We start from the raw sequence: 9,099 nt of genomic DNA on the forward strand, positions 1-9,099 counted from the left end.
TTATTTATTTGAGAGAGAGAATGAGAGAGAGAGAGAGAGAGCACATGAGAGTGGGGAGGGTCAGAGGGAGAAGCAGACTCCCCGCCGAGCAGGGAGCCCGATGCGGGACTCGATCCCGGGACTCCAGGATCATGACCTGAGCCGAAGGCAGTCGCTTAACCAACTGAGCCACCCAGGCGCCCTGTTTTTTGTTTTTTTTTTAAAGATTTTTATTTATTTATTTAACAGAGATAGAGAGCACAAGTAGGCAGAGTGGCAGACAGAGGGAGAGGGAGAAGCAGGCTCTCCACTGAGCCTGGAGCCCAATGCGGGGCTTGATCCCAGGACCCTGGGATCATGACCCGAGCCGAAGGCAGACACTTAACGACTGAGCCACCCAGGCGCCCCAATCTTTTTTTTTTTTATTTTTTAAAGATTTTACCTATTTTTTGACAGAGAGAGAGACAGCGAGAGATGGAACACAAGCAGGGGGAGTAGGAGAGGGAGAAGCAGGCCTCCCGCCGAGCAGGGAGCCCGATGCGGGGCTCGATCCCAGGACCCCAGGATCATGACCTGAGCTGAAGGCAGATGCTTAACTGACTGAGCCACCCAGGTGCCCCAAGTTTTATTTTTTTTAAAGTAATCTCTGTACCCAACATGGGACTCAAACTCACGACCCCAAATCAAGAGTCACATGCTCTTCCAACTGAGCCAGCCAGGCGCTGCAACAGCATTAATTTTAAGTGGAATAACCTTTCTATTAAGGCTTAATAAGGTACCTTTCCTATTCTGGCCACTCATGCACTCATTTTTACACAAAAATTAAAATTTATAATTTCAGCAAAGTAACCTTGTACAAAAGCACCAAGAAAATGTTTACTATTGTCACTGCCTTCTATGCAGTCAGTCACCTTTGGCTTACTGCCAGAGTTGTGTGTTTTCCTACTAGTCTACAATGGGTTGTGTGGGTTGGGTTTTTTTTAAGATTTTATTTATTTATTTGACAGAGAGAGAGAGTGCACAGGGGGAGCTGCAGGCAGAGGGAGAGGGAGAAACAGGCTCCCCGCTAAATAGGGAGCCTGATGCCAGGCTTGATCCCAGGACCCCAGGATCATGACCTGAGCCGAAGGCAAATGCTCAACCAACTGAGCCACCAGGTGCCCCTACAGTGAATGGGTTTAAGACTAAAGTCCCTTAGCGTAGGTTGGGTTTTCTAGGAAGCAGATGCTGAGACAAGAGTTGGGAATATGAAATGATTGATGGGGAGTAACACATGTGAAGGAAAGGAAGCGGAAGCATTGGGAATCCCTGAAGCAGACATTGCTGGGTGGAGGAGTTCCATATTTTGGCCAGGCTTTTTGAAAGCTGCAGCAGCTGAAGGCACTAACAGTTGGAAGCTGTCAGCAAGTTCTTTCACGAAGGAGGATCTCTGTGGCACATCTCTCCCTGTCTGCCATATTACCTTTCTCAGCTCCATGGTGGCGAGCATGGGTAGGTCTTTTAGTCATTCAACAAACACTGAGTAAGCACCTCCTATACACCAGGCACTGAGCTAGATATTTAGTGCTACAGAGATGCCTGGACTATTTTCAGGGAGCTCCTTTGCTCATAAGAAGCTCCGCATCGGGGCGCCTGGGTGGCTCAGTTGGTTGGGTGACTGCCTTCGGCTCAGGTCATGATCCTGGAGTCCCAGGATCGAGTCCCACATCAGGCTCCCTGCTCAGCAGGGAGTCTGCTTCTCCCTCTGATCCTCCTCCCTCTCATGCTCTCTCTCTCTCATTCTTTCTCTCTCAAATAAATAAATAAAATCTTTAAAAAAAAAAGAAGCTCCGCATCGGGCTCCAGGCTCAGCGGGGAGCCTGCTTCTCCCTCTCCCTCTGCCTGCTTGCCCCTGCTCGTGCTCGCTCTCTCTCTCTCTCTGAAATAAATAAATAAATAAAATCTTTAAAAATAAATAAATAAAACAAAATTAAATTAAATTAATGCTGTAAAATAGTCATTAAAAGCACATCAGTGGATTATAGATGAATGGAAGAGACTATCACAACCAGAAAAAGACTCTTGAATATATGTAAATGTAATATCTGATAAAAGTGGCTTTTTAAACCCAAAAGGTAAGGATGACTTATTTTACAAACATCAGTGGGACAATTGGATAACTTATTGGGAAAAAAATTAGATCCTACACATTAAAATTTAGGTGGATTGGAATTCTAAACATATAGAGACAGAGTTATGAAAGGATTAAAGGAAAATAAAGGATAATATTTTTATAATCTTGATGTGAGAAAATCTTTTCTAAGGAAGAACATAAAACCCAAAGACTATAATAGAAAAGGGTGGATTGGTTTCACTACACCAAATTAAATCTTTGTAAAGTAAAGATACTACAAACAAATTTAAAAGATAAGATTGGAGTCATATATTTGGCAAACGTATAATATCAAAAATACATAAAGAACTCCTTAAAGGAAACCCAAATATCTCAATAAAAAATAAAGGACAAAGGCTATGGAGTTTACAGAGGAAGAAATAAATATAATACCCAGTAGCATATGAAAAGATGTTCAGCCTCACTGGTGAGCAGGGATACAAATCAACATAATACAGGTTATTATTTTGTTTAACCAGATTGGCAACAATTAAAATGATTCATAATATCCGGTTCTGATTGAAGTTGCAGGAAAATGAGCAAGCACCCTCATGCACTATTTTTTTTAAGATTTTATTTATTTATTTGAGAGAGAAAGAGAAAGTGAGAGAGAGCGCAAGTTGGGGTGAGGGGCAGAGGGAGAGGGAGAAGAAGGCTCCCCAGTAAGCAGTGAGCCCAATGTGCGGCTCGATCCCAGGACCCCAGGATCATGACCTGAGCTGAAGGCAGACACTTAATGACTGAGCCACCCAGGCACCCCAGTATGTCAGCATTTTAAATATGCATCCCCTTTGACCTAGCACCTCTTATTCTAGGAAATCTCTTTTACAGGAATGTGGGAAAACAATGGGGAAGGGAAGATGGATGTAAATGGGGAGATCGGAAGCAGGTTGAACCCACCAGCAAGAGTTGGCACTTGCCCCGTGGGATGGACTGGAACCCATACTGGTTTTCCCTGCTTCCAATCTTGCTGATGTCGGTGTCCTGCAGAAGCCAGGGCCCTTTGTCACAGAGTGAAACACAAGCATTTGGCCCAGGAGTTGGAGAAGCTGATGGAGGATCTGGGAGAAGGTAGAGAAGTTGCAGGTCTAGCTGCGGCTTCACCTCCAAGGAGGTAAGTCAGCAGATCACCAGTGATGTGCATGAACTAGAAAATGTCTGCTTTCCTTCTACCCTCCAAATCTCCCCTATGGCTCCCTCTAAAGGATGTGTAGTTCAGCCCAGCCAAGTTGAACATTACAAATTGGACATATGAGTGGATACATGTCCATGCATCATTACTTGTACTAGGAAAAATCGGAAACTGTAATGACCATTGTTAGGGGAATGATCGATAAAGTTGTGGTGCACATATATCCTGGAATAGCACGCAGCTCTTAAAAACAATGAGATCACCACAACGGAATGCCACTACACACCCAACGTCTAACGTGTATAAAATGAACAACACTAAATGTCGGCAAGGATGGGTAGTAATTAGCACTCTTGTACATTGTTTTTGGAAGTGTGTAATGGTACAACCACTTTGGAAAATAGTGTGGCATTTTCTTATAAAACGAAACATGCACCTACCCCATGAGCCAGCAGTTCTATTCTTAGGTATTTACTCAAGAGCAATAAAAGGGGGCGCCTGGGTGGCTCAGTCGGTTAAGCGGCTGCCTTCGGCTCAGGTCATGATCCCAGGGTCCTAGGATCGAGCCCCACGTCCGGCTCCCTGCTCAGCAGAGAGCCTGCTTCTCCCTCTCCCTCTGCCTGCCACTCTGCCTACTTGTGCGCTCTCTCTATCTCTCTGTCAAATTTAAAAAAAAAAAAAGCGCAATAAGGAAGGTTATGTGCAGTGATCTTCCCGGGTCTCAGGTGTTCGCGCCTGCCTCTGCCTCTGCCTGTTCACACTTAGCCTCTGACACCAATCCAGCTATGACTTCTAACCTCCTGGGGCCGCGTCCTTGCTTGCGACAGGGCCACCCTGTTCCCGACGCGCCTGGTCCAGGGCTCCATCCAGGAGAATGTGCTGGAGGCCCTTACGGATCTCATCAACGAGGCCCGCTGGATCCGAAGCTGCAGCGGTGTAAACCGTTCCCACGGCGGTCTCCCTGGCGCGGCTCCCCGTGCGCTCCCACGGCCTCGGCTCTTACCGCGGCCACTGCAGCCTGGCCGGGGCAGGAACGTCACCAGCATGTCCAAAATACGAAAATGTGCAGTGAAGACCTCCTTACGTTAAGGGCTGAAGATAATGCGGACACCCTGGCACTAGTATTTGAAGCTGCAAATCAAGAAAAGGTTTCGGATTATGAAATGCAGTTAATGGCTTAAAAAAAATTTTTTTTTTAAATTTATTTAAGAGAGAGAGAAGCGAGGAGCAGGGGGAGAGGCAGAGGGAGAAGCAGGCTCCCCACTGAGCAGGGAGCTCCACCTGGGGCTCAATCCTATGACCCCAGGGTCACACCCGAGCTAAAGGCAGACGCTTAACCCACTGAGCCACCAAGGCACCCCTGAAATGAAGTCAATGGCTTTAGATGTGGAACAACTTGGAATTCCAGAACAGGCCAATAGCTAGCTATGCAGTGAAGACACCGTCTGGTGAATTTGCATATATATGTCCAGATCTCAGTCATATTGGAGATGCTGTTGTAATTTCCTGTGCAAGAGAGGGAGTGAAATTTTCTGCAAGTGGTGTACTAGGAAATGGAAATATTAAGTTGTCACAAACAAGTCATGTCGATAAAGAAGAGGAAGCTGTTACGATAGAGATGAATGAGCCAGTTTAGCTAACTTTCGCTTTGATACCTGAACTTTTTTACAAAAGCCGCTCCACTCTCTTCTACAGTAACGGTATGTCTGCAGATGAACCCCTTGGTGTAGAGTATAAACTTGCTGATATTGGACCTTTAAAGTACTAGTTGGGTTCCAAGATCGAGGATGAAGAGGGATCTTCGGCATTCTTACAACCCAAGATGGGGGCGCCTGGGTGTCTCAGTCGGTTAAGCGGCTGCCTTCGGCTCAGGTCATGATCCTAGGGTCCTGGGATCGAGCCCCGCATCGGGCTCCCTGCTCAGCGGGGACCCTGCTTCTCCCTCTCCCTCTGCCTGCCTCTCTACCTACTCGTTCTCTCTCTCTATCTCTCTGTCAAATAAATAAATAAATAATCTTAAAAAACAAATTTAAAAAAATCCAAGATGATAAAATTAAGCTCTTTGAGAACTGCTTCTGAGATAGCAACATGTACTTGTTTCTTCTGTCATCAAATTTGTACCTCTAAGTACATATGTAGATATTTTCTGTAAATGACCTATTTTTTCCTCTATTTTTTACAGTTTGTTTAAAGAATAAAGTCCAAAGTCAAATCTGATCTTGTTAACCTAGGAATGTATCTGCCTTACCTAAAAATACTTATGATTTTCAGAGCAAAAGCGTTTTGACTTTAAATGCTGTTTTTATTTTTATTTTTTAAAAGATTTTATTTATTTGACAGAGAGAGACACAGCGAGAGAGGGAACACAAGCAGGGGGAGTGGGAGAGGGAGAAGCAGGCTTCCCATGGTGCAGGGAGCCCGATGTGGGGCTCAATCCCAGGACCCTGGGACAATGACCTGAGCCGAAGGCAGACGCTTAACGACTGAGCCACCCAGGCGCCCCTTAAGTGCTGTTTTTAAAAAAGATTTTATTTATTCATTTGAGAGAGAGAGAGCATGAGGGAGCGCACAAGTGGGTGGGGGAAGGGCAGAGGGAGAGGGAGAAGCAGGCTCCCCGTTGATCAGGGAGCCCAAGACGGGGCTTGATCCCGGGACCCCAGGATCACGACCTGAGCTGAAGGCAGATCCTTAACCGACTGAGCCACCCAGGTGCCCCTGTAAATGCTGTTTTAATAATTTTTTTCAATTTATTTTTTTTAAGATTTATTTATTTATTTGAGAGAGCGAACAGGGGGAGGGACAGAGGGAGAGGGAGAGAATTTCAAGCAGACTCCCCATTGAGCCCATCATGGGGCTCGATCTCATGACCCTGAGATCATGACCTGAGCTGAAATCGAGAGTTGGATGCTCAACCGACTGAGCCACCCAGGCACCCCAGAATTTTTTTCAATTTAAATAAATCTTATTTGAATTTCAAACAGAAAAAAAAAAAGTTATGTGCGTAAAAAGACTTGTACAAAAATGTGCATAGCAGCTCTATTCATAATAGCCATAACCTGGAGACAGATCAAGGGTCCATCAATAGGAGACTAGATATATAAACTCTTGTATATTCATACAGTGGAATACTAATCAATGATGTAAGGGAATCAGTTACTAATACATGCAACAATATGGGCAAATCTCAAAAAACATTATGCCAAATGAAATCACCCTTACCCAAAAGAGCACATGTTTTATAATTCCACTTATATGAAATTCTAGAACAGGTAAAACTAAACTTTGGTGGAATAAAATTGGAAGAATGGTTGCCTCTGGAAGATTAGGGGCAGCAATTGAGCTGGAAAGGGGCAGGAGGGAACTTGCTGAGGTGATGATGATGTTCTATGTCTTTTTTTTTTTTTAAAGATTTTATTTATTTATCTGAGAGAAAGAGAGAGAGACAGAGAAACAGCATGAGAGGGGAGAGGGTCAGAGGGAGAAGCAGGTTCCCCGCTGAGCCGGGAGCCCGATGTGGGACTCGATCCCAGGACTCCAGGATCATGACCTGAGCCGAAGGCAGTTGCTTAACTAACTGAGCCACCCAGGCGCCCGATGTTCTATGTCTTTATAGATGTTTTGATTACACAAATGTATGAAGTCTTAAAATCTCAGCATAAGTAGACTGAAGATTAGTACATTTCATTGTATGTAAATTTTACCTTGAATGAAAATGTATACAAACATGAAACTCATTAATTGTACGTATGGTGATTTTTTAGGGGGAGGTGTATTGATGCCTGCAATTTACTCTAGAACCTATCAAGGGGCGCATGGGTGGCTCAGTCGGTTAAGCATCTGACTCTTGATTTCAGCTTGGGTTGTGATCTCAGGGTCGTGGGATCAAGGCCTGCGTTGGACTTCACACTCGGCGTGGAGTCTGCTTGAGATTCTTTACCCCTCCCTCTCCCTCTGCCCGACCCCCCGCCTTAGCATTGGCTCTTGCTCTCTCTCAAATAAATAAATAAATAAATAAATAAATAAATAAAATCTTAAAAAAAATGAATGGGTGAAGGAAGAGAGGGATGGATAGATGTACAGATATGAGACAAAGCAAATCTAGTAAAATGTTAATGGTAGGGTCTATGTGGTGAGTACACTGGCATTCACTGTAAAGTTCTTTCAACTTTGTTTTAAGGTTGAAGATTTTTATCATTGGGGTGCCTGGGTGGCTCAGTGGGCTAAGTGTCTGCCTTTGGCTCAGGTCATGATCCCAGCGTCCTGGGATCGAGTCCCCGCATGAGGCTCCCCACTCAGAGGGAAGCCTGTTTCTCCCTCTCCCTCTGCCTGCCGCTCCCCGTGCTTATGCTCTCTCTCTGTGTCAAATAAAGAAATAAAATCTTAAAAAAAAAAAGGAATCATCTTGTTTTAAAAAAAGAAAATTTTTATAATAAAATATTGGAAAAAGAATGAGATTGATTTTGTGTGTACTAACATAGAGAGATATCCAAAACATACTGTTAAAAACAAGCCTTGGGGAAAAATATAGTATGATATCATGGACATAAAACAACTGAGCAAAATAAAAACCTTACTTCTGTGAATAGATTAATAGAGGATACATATTAAACTGTTAACAGTGGTAACCTTTGGGGAAGAAAGTATAATGAGAGGGTTGGTGTCTTAGCTTGGTTCCCCAGAAAGCAAAGCCTGGGGCAAACGCTTATGTGGTAACACTTTTGGAGATAATGCAGTTCTAGGAAAGCAGGAATGAGGGGCAAAGGAGAATAAGGCAGGGAAAGGAGACCGTAAAAATGTGGGTGTATTACTGAGCTGGCCCAGCTTTCTAGCAAGCACCAATGATTGTTTGGTTTCAAGAGAGGTCATCAGAAATGCTGTATGAACCTACTGCATCCCCCAGCTGTCCATGGTGGGGAGGAAGGGAGAAGAATTTATCTGCTGGTTGCTCTATCTCACTAGACAAAGGGTACCCCAAAAGGCATCAACTCCCCCATGTTTCTGGAACCAACCTGGCCAGCCAGTCTGCAAGCATGGGTGCTGAGTGAGTCTTGTGGAATATCGGGTCTCAGCAGCAAGAGTTAAGCCCCAAAGGTGGTTCTGAGGCTCAAGGAAAGAATGGGTTGTGCCTCTGAGCAACTTGGGGGGCCAGGAGTAGTCCCCCACAGTAGGCGCTCCTGGATCAACCAGTGGAACACAAAGACAATATCGCCTCTGCCTCAGGCATATGACAGGCTTCCCCCTTGCAGCCTAGAGGAATGTACTTACTACCAGGCAATCCTTTTGGGGAAGCCTTCAGTAACAGCGAGAGAAAAGACCACTGAGCAAATCTAGGGAAATGCATAATCTGGGTCCGGCACAAGTGATCTTGGTAAGTGAGGACTTTAACCTTTAACCGAGTGTACTTCTGCATTGCTTAAATCTTTTACAAGACTGTATTTATGTATTGCTTGTGTAATTAAACAAAACCAATAAAACCGGGGTGCTTGGGTGGCTCAGTGGTTAGGCGTCTCTTTTTTTTTTTTTTAAAGATTTTATTTATTTATTTGACAGAGAGACACAGCGAGAGAGGGAACACAAGCAGGGGGTGTGGGAGAGGGAGAAGCAGGCTTCCCGCTGAGCAGGGAGCCCGATGTGGGGCTCGATCCCAGGACCCTGGGATCATGACCTGAGCCGAAGGCAGACGCTTAATGACTGAGCCACCCAGGCGCCCCAAGGCATCTGACTCTTGATTTTGGTTCAGGTGATGATCTCAGGGTCGTGAGATTGAGCCCCAAGTTGGGCTCTGCACTGGGCGTGGAGCTTGCTTAGGATTCTCTCTCTCCCTCTTCACCCACCC

General features: G+C 45.0%; 1 pseudogene; it reads left to right on the plus strand.

Annotated features, from left to right (window-relative positions):
- The window catches only part of LOC102736265 (DNA sliding clamp PCNA-like), a 10,512-nt pseudogene extending 5,251 nt beyond the window's left edge, over positions 1 to 5,261 (plus strand).
- Positions 5,262 to 9,099: the final 3,838 nt, after the last annotated feature.

Source organism: Leptonychotes weddellii, chromosome 4 (genome assembly GCF_054177405.1).
Source record: "Leptonychotes weddellii isolate Sample4059 chromosome 4, ASM5417740v2, whole genome shotgun sequence".
Taxonomy (NCBI): domain Eukaryota; kingdom Metazoa; phylum Chordata; class Mammalia; order Carnivora; family Phocidae; genus Leptonychotes; species Leptonychotes weddellii.